This window comes from Camelus bactrianus, chromosome 1, assembly GCF_048773025.1.
Source record: "Camelus bactrianus isolate YW-2024 breed Bactrian camel chromosome 1, ASM4877302v1, whole genome shotgun sequence".
In the NCBI taxonomy this organism is placed as follows: Eukaryota; Metazoa; Chordata; class Mammalia; order Artiodactyla; family Camelidae; genus Camelus; species Camelus bactrianus.
The window spans coordinates 50,502,734-50,513,460 of record NC_133539.1 but is presented as its reverse complement, the minus strand read 5'-3'; the positions used below and the strand labels follow the sequence as shown (position 1 = coordinate 50,513,460).

Sequence of the window (10,727 nt, the reverse complement as noted above, 5' to 3'; positions counted from 1 at the left end):
GAGGCAAACATGGTATTCAAAAGCTAGAAGGAAGCTACATCCAAAGTAGGCCAACTTCCTCATTTTTACAAAAGAGGAAACTAAGACTCTCAGAGTAAAGTGACCATTGAGTGTTACTTAGAAGCCAGCAGGAGTTGTGGACTTGCTTTGCCTTCTGATGAAAGCACTCACAAAGTGGACTTTACAGTTTGTTTTGTTTGGATCGAAAGGGTTCAAGAGAGAATTTATGGGAGTTTTCCAAAGGATCACAAGATGAATAAGTGAAACAACACATAAAACATTCATGAGATTAACTACTATCTTCAGGGAAAGACTGAGTATTACTGTTGTTAAATAACTGAGTGTCACCACATGCCAAGGACCTCACAAGCCAAGTACATCACATCTAAACTGAGAAACAAGTGCAATGGAGAGATTTTTTAAATTGCTTGTTTAAATCTTACTTTAGTGTTTCCTACACTCTGGATACAAGAAAAGAGGCATGAGAAGAAAATTTGTCTTTTTAGGGAAATGCATCAACAGTTTAGACAGGGAACGTAGGGCTCAGGTTGTAGAATGCCTTGGGAATTAAAATAATCAGCATAATTTTAAAAAGTGTTCTTTCTGAGCTCCAGTGACAGGAATTTTGGAAGTTCTTGAGGAATCAGGTAAAAGAAGAAATAGAATAAGCCTTAGCTACAACAAGAGAATTGATTGGTCATAAATTCTTTATGATGGGATAACTAAAGAATTTTAGAATTCAAGATGCCTCTCTGTTAATATTTAGTTAAAATCTATTACATACAATAGCCTTCATGTGATTAACGGTGCTTTAGAAATGAAGAAAGAGGGAACTCTGCACACAAAAGAACAGAACTGGGAGAAACAGGACAAAGAGGGCAGAAGTTGGCAGGACTGGTGCTGAGATGCCAAGGATGACCAAGAATTTGGTTGGGATTTGAAGTTTAAGGGGACAGATGATAGGAAGCCAGCAGAGGAGGGCAAGCACTCCATGAGGAATTTTCAAAATGCTGAGGAGGGTAGTGCATGTAAAAAATAAAATTATTTTATTTGAACATTAAAGGAGAAGACTTTTTTCAGAAGTTTGGGACTCCTATGGACCATTGGGAATTGCACAGATGATTAGGAGAAGAAGCTCACAGTCCACCTATAGAGTTTTTACTTGAACTCTGAACACTTAAGTATATTATATCCCGATAGTTAAGGAGAAGAACTCCATAATCTCTGAAGGTCCTGGCTAGATCTAGAATCTAACATTCTCCTGCCTTCTTCCCTGTGACTAGCAGCTTGTAATTTTCCAGACTAGAAGAAACAGGGAATCAAACAGGAATACTCAGAAATTCTCAAATTATCCTTTTCTTAGGAAACAGCAGACTCTCTCCATTACTAAACAGCCACAACAGGCCAGAAAGATGGTTCAGCATATGTGCCCAATGACTCTGTGTAACCAGGCTCAGTGAGAGTCAGGGCCCACAGTGCTCAGATGGGAAACAGCACTCTCTGGTATTTGTCTCTGTTGAATATGTGTTCACCTGTACTTCATGGGCAGAAAACTAAACGTTTCCTTGTCAGTGCTGGCCTATATATCTGCATTGAGAGCTGTATTTCTGTCCATTGCCAGCTTCCTACATATTCCCAGACAGAGTTTAAACCTGAAGTGGTATCAAAGGGCCAGAGGGCCCCCCAGTTTACATTGTAGGGGGCAGAATGGAATGCATGCCAGCAGAGGACAGTGTATCTCTCTGAATTCCTAGAGGTTGGCATGGTGCCTGGCATTTCTGTGGGTTAGATGGGTGGATGGACAGATGATGGAAAAAGCACAGTCCTGGAAGCACTAGGGCTAGGATCTCAAGGGGTTATTTAAATTGCTCATGGCAAGGCTGTGTATGGCACTCATTTTGACATATTCTGATAAGTTCATTCCTTTACTCATCAAATATTCACTAATTACTCAGCATGTGTCAGCCATAACACCAAACTCTACAAATAAATCAGTAAAATGTGAATCAAATAGTAATAAAATAAGATCCTTGAAGAGTTCACAGCAAGGAAGATAGACATACAAGCAGATCATTAAAATCTAGTATTGATGTATATATACACAGGCACAGATATACAGGTAGAGGTATATACCCAGTGCTATAGCAATCAAAGAAAGGAATACTCAAAACTGAAGGTGTGGCTTGTAGTTAAGGAAAAGCATTAACTAAATTAGGAGGCTTTCAGCATCAAGAAACAGAAAGTCAGGCTCTGACAGTTAATAAGGACATTTACTGTCTTACATAAGAAGGCATCTAGAAGTAGGGCCAACATCAAGTCTGGTTGTTTCAATGGCTCTACAAAGCCTTGAAGGACTAGGATTTTATCCTTTCTCTGCTCTGCCATCATCAGTGCGTGATTCATCCTCAAGCTGGTAGTGAGTAGATGGCAGCCACCCCAAGGCCACAGCCAGACACAGCATGTCCAGAGGAAGAGGGCTGACCATTTCTTCCCCCAACCCCATCTTACTAGTGAAGACCAAAAGCCTCCATATACTTCCTCTCTCATCTGATTGGTCAAAGCCACAGATCCAGTCTCTGGCAGAGGGGTTCAGACTACGCTTACACTGATTGGGACTTCCTGCAGCAAGGCTAAAGCCTGTGCCTTTCACCAGGCACTTGTCCTGGTGGGAGAGGAATGAGTGAAGACCTGGACAAAACCGGGGTCTTTGTTAGGAAAGTAGAACCTGAGAATGCATGTGAAGTGTTGATGAAGGAGATGATAACGGTCAAACTGAGTTCTAAAAGATGCATGGGATTGCTGCAGGTGGACAAAGGCAGGGAAGAACGGGCAGCACGGGTAAAGGCAGGGAGCTGTGACAGGGTGTGCCTCTTTCAGGGCAGTGGGGATATGGCCTGTATCATCTCCTCACACACGTCCCACATTTCATGAAGTCATCTGGGGACAGAAGATTGCTATTCTATTGAGAATGCCAGGAGAGTTTTGCAGATCCAGCAAATCTTGATGAATTTATAATGTTTTCTGAACAGAGTGTCCAAATCTTCTGACTGATTCACCCAACACTGATTTTAAGATCAAACCAGGAGCCAAGAACATTGGTTATACATAGTGGAGAACCAGAGAGAGGCAGGGGACCTCAGGTTGGAGCACAGAGGGTCTGCTGGATGATGTCACTCTGTTTCTGAGCTGGTAAAACTGGCAAAGTTGAGACACTTCTTATTCTGGTGTCCCCTCATGAAATATGAAGATAATTCTTGCTTTTAACACAGTTGAAGAGAGGATTTTGAGGATAATCTGTCTATATTTATAAATATCCTTGGGTAAGGTGCTTTAGAAACACAAAATCATGTTATTCATTCTACCTGCTTTTAAATGACCCTCATGCACACATTGTTATGTAGAAAAAATTTAGCAATGTGTCCTTCCCTAAAACTTCTCTTCTACCTAAGACACAGAGACCCCACACATGGACACCTCAGACACAGATTCCCATTTCCAGTTATATCCTCTCTATTCTAAATCTCCCACACATTGAGGAGAGAGCTCCTCAGAGGTATGGTAATCACAAGAAGAAGGAAATGATCATCTCTCCACAGGCAGCCATGGGACTAATCAAGAGAAACTGCAAATTTAACAGGAGGAAGAGAAAAAAATACATATGCTCAAAATCAGAAAAAAAAATTTAAAGAAGATAACACTATAAAAAGAAGAAATGTGAAGTTCCATCAAATGTTAAGATTCTTATGGGAGGAGAAATGGACCATGTTCCAAATTGCTATTATGACTGCCTGTTATTAAGAATGTGACTCTCCTGGGAAAACAGTTGTATATGATTATGAGATTAATTCTTTATCTTGCTCCTTAACATGATGAAAATGCACATTTTCCTCAGCTTCTCTTCTATGTTATCTTTATGAAAACAGAGAGCAAGAGACCTATTGAGCAGGATGATTTATGGTTAACACATGGTTTTACTCTGCTTTGAAGGGCACTGTGTCTACTGTGCAGCTTCCTGGGGTTCCATGGGGGCCACAGAAACTGGAGAGGAAGCAGCTCTTTGCCCTTGTGGGTGCTGTGTGGATGGATCATGACTGGAAAGACAAAGTTTGTATGTTGCTGCTGACTCTTGGAATGGATGTGAGCATCTCTATAGATTTGAATGATGCTCTGTGGGAGATGGCAGACAACCAGATTGTGTAGTTTGTGTCTGAATACAAGAATTTACAGTTTGTTTACAGTTCATGCACTTCTAATTTAAGGCTTCTGACCAGAGGACAACATCTGCTACATAATATCTTTAAAAAAAAAAAAAAACAAACAAAACAAAAAACCTCTCCCACAGACTTTCCCATATTCCATGTAGTGGAAAATCACAATGTAACACGTTTACAAGATATTGAAAACCAAGGAGCAGCCCAAGATGTCAGCTCCAAGAAACTACAGTAAATGCCTTGGGACTAGAAAGAATGATTAAACAACCAGCATTCCAGCAAGAAGCATCTGTCTTTTGTCATTCTCCCCAGATCAACATAAAATGTGCAGAGGAAGGCAGCCATTTCAGTGGGGGCGAAGGAGGTCAGCTGTTTGTAACATTTTCCACCATTCCCTTACAACTAAAACCCAAATCCTATTACTTTCCAACTGCCTATCAAAGGAGGGTGTTTGCTGATGCAGCCCAAGGAGGCCTAATCGCTATCCATCGTTCCCCGTGGCAGCCCCTGCATCCTGGAAGATGATTAAATGGCAGAGCCTGCAGAGGAGCTGGATGTGAAACCTTATCCCTATGCCAAACTCCTCTTGGATATTTAATTTTTTTCTTTTTAGTTTTTTTTTTTTTTTTTTTTCAGATTTCTACCCAAAACATGCTTTCTTTGGCAGCCTCCCCAGAGGACTGTGAAGTCCTTATACATAAACTATCCATGCCCTTACCTCTGCAGGATGGTAAAACAGACTTAAGACTTGCAAATTGTAACTGTTGTCCGGCAAGGGCTGCTGGCCAGCGGGAACCAGCAGATACCCTGGCAGAGCACACACAGACCTGGAGGGTTTCGGAACAGTTACCTGCAGGCTGTCATCAAGCCTGAGGGTGAGGCTATCTATGCTCATCCAATGACTCTAAGTCTTCACTTAACTTCTCGTAGTTGGTAGTCTTCTTTTAGTTAATGGCTACTTTTCAAGGAAATTAGGAAGTGTCGAATTTATCACTATATTTTTTATTTATGGGTAAAAGATTAGGATAGTTCCACCCTACCTTTTCAATCTGGTCTTCCACTACGTTTACTTCCCTTATTCCAATCCGCATACCCACTATACAGCTTTCCCAGAAATTTCTCCCCAGCCATTCCTGGCTGCATTTCTGCCTGGCTTATGCTCGTTCTCCTTTACTCCCATCCCTGACTTTCAAAAGGCTGCCCTCTTTCCAATGCTACTGCATCCGTGAAATCTTTCCAGGTGCCTTGTTCTGAGCTAGGCATTGCTCCACCAAAGTACTTCTTTTTACAGGACTTTGTAGACTGGCTTTTATGGCATTTGTGCATATATGTCTCCAACACTAAACTGTGAGGCCCATGAGGGCAGATGTCAGGTCTTAATTATTTTTATATCTTCTCAACTGCCTAGCACAGTGTCTTAAACATACTGAGTACTCAATAAATGCGTGCTGAATTTGAATTTAAAAACTCAAAGTAGTAAAGTCTGATAAAGGTATGATATTAAAGGGATACATTTGACTAAATGAATAAAAGAAGCTTTATATGACAAAGATAAAGACATAGAATGGAGAAAATATTTGCAGTGTATATAAGACAAAATATTATTACCCTGAATACACTGGCTCCAAAAAATCAAAAGAAAAAGACAAAAAGTCCTAAAGAAATATGGACAGAGGATATGAATAGCTATTTTACGAGACAGGAAATATAAATATCTAATAAACATGTGAATTGATATTCAAGCTAAGTAAGAATCAGGGAAGTGCCAATTACTAAAAAATCCAAGATACTATTTTTCTTTCACATATTAGACTAGTGAAGTTAATAATTTTGATAGAATCAACTATGAGAGTTATAGGGAACAAGCAGTTTCTGATGGGAGTGTAAGTCAGCACAGTCATTTCAGAGAGCAGTTTGCAAGTATAACCCAATAATTCTAGTTTTCAGTATCTAGTCAAAGAATACTGCTCATGTGCACAAGTGTTGCCAATGGATGTAACTAGTGTTCCTGGTTCTTGTCCCATCCCAGAAAGAATTCAGAGACAAGATGTAGTGGTTAAAAAAGTAAAGTGAGGATTTATTAAAGGACAGATAGTACGCTCTCAAGGGGAGAGTGGGCAGGCTGGTGAGCAGCTGCCCTGAGTTTCTTTGGCAAGTTGATTACATGGGGTATAAAAGTGAATGAACAGAATATTCACTGGGGAAGGAAGGGATTTTTGTCCTTATTTAGTCTGGATCGGAAGTGTCATGGCATCGGTGCATGATGGGTACTTCTAATCTGCAAGGCTAATTTTATTGAAATGAAGGCATAATGAGCAAAAGGTTACATTTGGACACTGGAAATTCCTGTCTTTTCTCACCTTTTTTTGTTGGTTTCCAGGCCACTCATCACCCCAAAAGTTGTGACCCCTTATCAGCCCAAAGGTTCCTGCTTTTCTTTCTCTGCCCAGGGACCCCTGGTGCTTACATGATGTATGGTTTCTTGCATTTGGCTTATGCCCCTCCTTTCTGCCCAATTCCTACCATTTAGTCTGCGTCCCCCTTTCTCTGCTCTTATTTAGCTATCTGCTTGCTCTAACACAAGGAGGTAAATATTACAACATGGTTGTAATAACAAAAATGGGAAACAAACCTCACTATCCCTCTTTAGGGGAACGTAATGCTGTGTAGCAGCTGAAAATAATGAAGCTGCCTCCACAGAAAGGTCCTCTCTATCTAAAAAGTCACCCCTGTCTCTATCCTTTTATCCCATTTTCTTTTTCTGCATTCCCATCACTTCATGTTATATCACGTTTGTTTGACTGTTATCTTTCTCCATCTCTAACATGTAAGACGAATGAGAATAAAGACTTAATCTGCTTTTCCAGCACCATATATGTGGCCCCTGGCACACAATAGGGGCTCAATAAATGGTTATTGAATTAATAGTGTGGAGATATATAGATCAATATGGGAATATCTTCAAGGCATACTGAATAAGAAGGAAAAAGGCAAGTTACAGAATAATACACACAGGATGATATAATTTATGTAGATTAAGTACAAAATGAATTTTTTTTTCCTTTTTGCAATGTCCTTCTAAAAATTCTTCTCTCTCCTCATCCCTTCCTATGACAAGCTTGGCCATCCCAGGCTCATTACTCAGAAGAAAGATATATTTGAACAGAAGATGGAAATGTCACACACATGTTTCTTCCTAAGGCTGGTTTTCCAAAGTGTAAATGCTCTTAGTGGAACACAGAGAATTCTGAGTCTTCTCCTCTCACCTTATCCCACAACCCGGAAAACAAGAAAAAACAATAACAACAACAAAATCCCACCTTGAGCTGAGGAGAAGGGCAAATGAGGCAAGTGATGAGAGAATAGATTTGTTTAGAGGAACTGTCTCTCCCAGGCAGAGCTAAGGAGGTGAAAGGCCAGAGGGAGTTTACACAGAAGAGACCTTGGATGCCACTGTAGGAATTCTCTTGCTTTAATAGGCACTATAGGTAAACTGACCCTTACAGTACCAATCTTGATGTGGCAAAGGCAGTCTCAATTCTAAAGAGCCAGGTGGATGGGAAAAAGGATTTTCTCCACAAATGCCTAGGGGACAGATGACTTGGAGGACCAGATCCTTCCCTTACTATACCAAATTTAAATGCAGCCATGATGGAAGAGAGGACGGAAGGGGCTGATGGACTGAAGTAATTTTTTTCATGCTATTAGAATGAGTATGAGTGAGTCCTCTAAACGTAAGTGATTTTTCTTCGCAACTCAAGGTAGAGTCTGAGCTTTACAGCTGTACCTACATATTCCAACAGATACATAGGAAAATGTCTGGAAGATTACAAGCATGCACAGAGGACTGTGAGTAGCAGTGAAGGGAGGCTTTAACTTCATCTGTAATGTTTGGATTTTGTACCCACAATGTATCCATGTATTCTGTGTAATTAAAAATAAGAATTTCTGAAAGATAAAAAGTAAGACAATCTAATGTATTTTCTTGCCAAAAGATAGGGCAAAATTTAGAGGATTTGCTAAGGCCATGCAGAGGGGCTGAGTTTGGAGTTGACAGGCTACTAAAGATGAGCCCAGGAAGGCTGAGGTGAAGCAGGTAAAATTCAACCTACAGGAAGTTGTGATTCTGCATTTTTATTTGTTCCTCATATGAGTGATTTCTCTGGCCTCCCCACATATCTGTGAACCAGCTTAAAAATACCAGAATTCATGAGAATTTGTAACTCAAGTTATTAATCAAAGGCATATGAAGAAAAAGATGAAACATACAATCCAAGTTCTGTCATGGATATGTCTTTTTAATTATTGGGGAAACAGTGTAAAAATCTGATATTTATGACTGTTTCATACTTTTATAGCTGTTTTCAACTCCAAGTACTTGAAGTTGGGTGTAAATAAAATTTCATTTTCTAAGAGTCCTCGCTTTAACCAGTATGGCTTTAAAATTAATTCTGTTTTTTACTTCTTGATGCCTCTGTTTTTTGAAGTACATGAAAGGTTTGAAATAATTTCTAGTAAGTTAATAACCCTGTAATTATAAAGCTACTGAACAAAAAGAACATTTCATTTATAAATCACCAGTGTTTGAGGATCCCAAACTTCTGGCTCACTGATGCATACCTATGATGGTTTATTTTAAGTAGATTGTGCCATTTAACATTTTTCTTTCCATATCATAACTCAGTTTCTCCCTGACAATTAAGTTGTGTCCTTGACAGATTCAATTGACCAGAATGAGGTAATCTCTCTTGGGCAGCTCCTATTGGCAGCAGCCTTTTGTTGTATCTGATGCCCTTGTGATTTCCATTGCTACCATGATGCAGTATGCATACAGCAGATGTTTTAAGCACGAAAGAGTTTATTAAGGAATACTGGGTAGCTCATGGAATCTCTGTAGCTGGAAAACCAGTAATGGGAAATGGCAGGAACAAATCAATCTAATGAGGAAGGGCACTTCTGCCACACCTGCTGGTTTATGGTGGATGTCGTACCACTGGGTATCAGACACTTCCTCGTCTCTCTCATTGTTTGCCTGTTTGCGTCACTAGCTCTTGATTCAAGGTCTTAGATGTACAAGTGTACCTGACAAATCATGAGTGGGGCATTTATCCAACAGTTGCCAGAGGAACTGGCAAAGTAGGTATCTTGCATTTTCTGAGTCCAAAGTAGAAGGAAATGTTTGCCTCTCACCAAGATCCAGAGGGTGGAGAATTTGCAACATAAGAGGGAATTTTAAAAGACAAGGAGTCTCAAAAACCTAATAAATGTTTACCACAGGGATTAAAGTGGAGCTTTTTTTGCATTTACTTACCTTGAGAAGTTTGTAAACATAGGTTCTCTGAATACTGGGTTTTAAACGCCTACTTGAGTGTATTAGTTTTCTACTGCTGCATAACGAATTACCCCCCAAACTTAGCAGTTTAAAATAGAAAGAAGCATTTATTATTTTAAACAGTTTCTATGGGTCAGGAATTCAAGGTCAGCTTAGCTGGTGGTTCTAGCTTGGGATCTCTCATGAGCTTACAGTCAAGATGTCAGCTGGGGCTGCAATCATTTGAAGGCTTGACTGGAGCTGGAGGATCCACTTCCAAGAGGGCTCACATTCATGCTGACAGTTGATGCCTGGGGTTGGCAGAAGGCCTCTGTCCCTCTCCATATAGATCTCTCTGTAGGGCTGTTTGAGAGTTCTCATGATATGGAAGTTGTTAATGATCCAAGAGAGAGCAAAGCAGAAGCTGCAATGTCTCCTATGACATTTATGCATAATATTCTACTGGTTACACAGGTCAATCCTATTTAGTGTAGGAAAGGATGGCATAAGGGCATGAACACCAGGAGAAAAGGATCATTGGTGACTGCAATCACACCAAGCATAATAGAAATTTGATAATTATCTGGTTAATTTCATAGTCAAAGTGGAAAGTCAAATAGATCCACTGTTCATGTGACTCTGAGATATGTAGACACAAATTTGGAATGAGGTTATAATTACATGATGTGAAGGCCAAAAACTTTGCTGAATCTACTAAATTATGATGATTAAACAAACTCCAGAAACTGAAAGTGTCTCACAAAATAGATTCAAGAATTTTTTTCATCTGAAGCCAGTTTGGAATTTCTTCATCAAAAGATACTTCCTGTTACTCTTCCAAAGCTGTCAGAATAAAATGATAAATTAGAAATGTAAGGGGATTTGTTCTTCTTGGTGCGTTATGTGGCTGGAGTTCTACCTGCTTAAAAAGATTTAAAATTATTTAGAAGTATTAGATTCTTGTTACTTAGTATTATGAGCAGTCATGCAGTTCTGGACACTAATGGTAAAACATAAAGACCATTATCTTTCATGCTAGCATAAGTCTTAGCCTTTTTCATGTTTTGCCTCTCCTGAATTTGACTCATTCTCTTTTCACCCTACTGCTCTCACAAGATCGCTTGAGAAATGGGGAGAATTTTAACAGGTTTTTTCCCCCTTTGGCCCTAAGTGAAATTATTTGTATATATATCTCAGGGTTTAAA

At 39.7% G+C, this 10,727-nt stretch overlaps 1 long non-coding RNA gene across 1 annotated transcript in view; it reads right to left on the bottom strand.

Moving 5' to 3' along the window:
- The window catches only part of LOC141577697 (uncharacterized), a 118,649-nt gene that overhangs the window by 36,225 nt on the left and 71,697 nt on the right, over window positions 1–10,727 (bottom strand). The gene's annotated exons all lie outside the window — the stretch shown is intronic.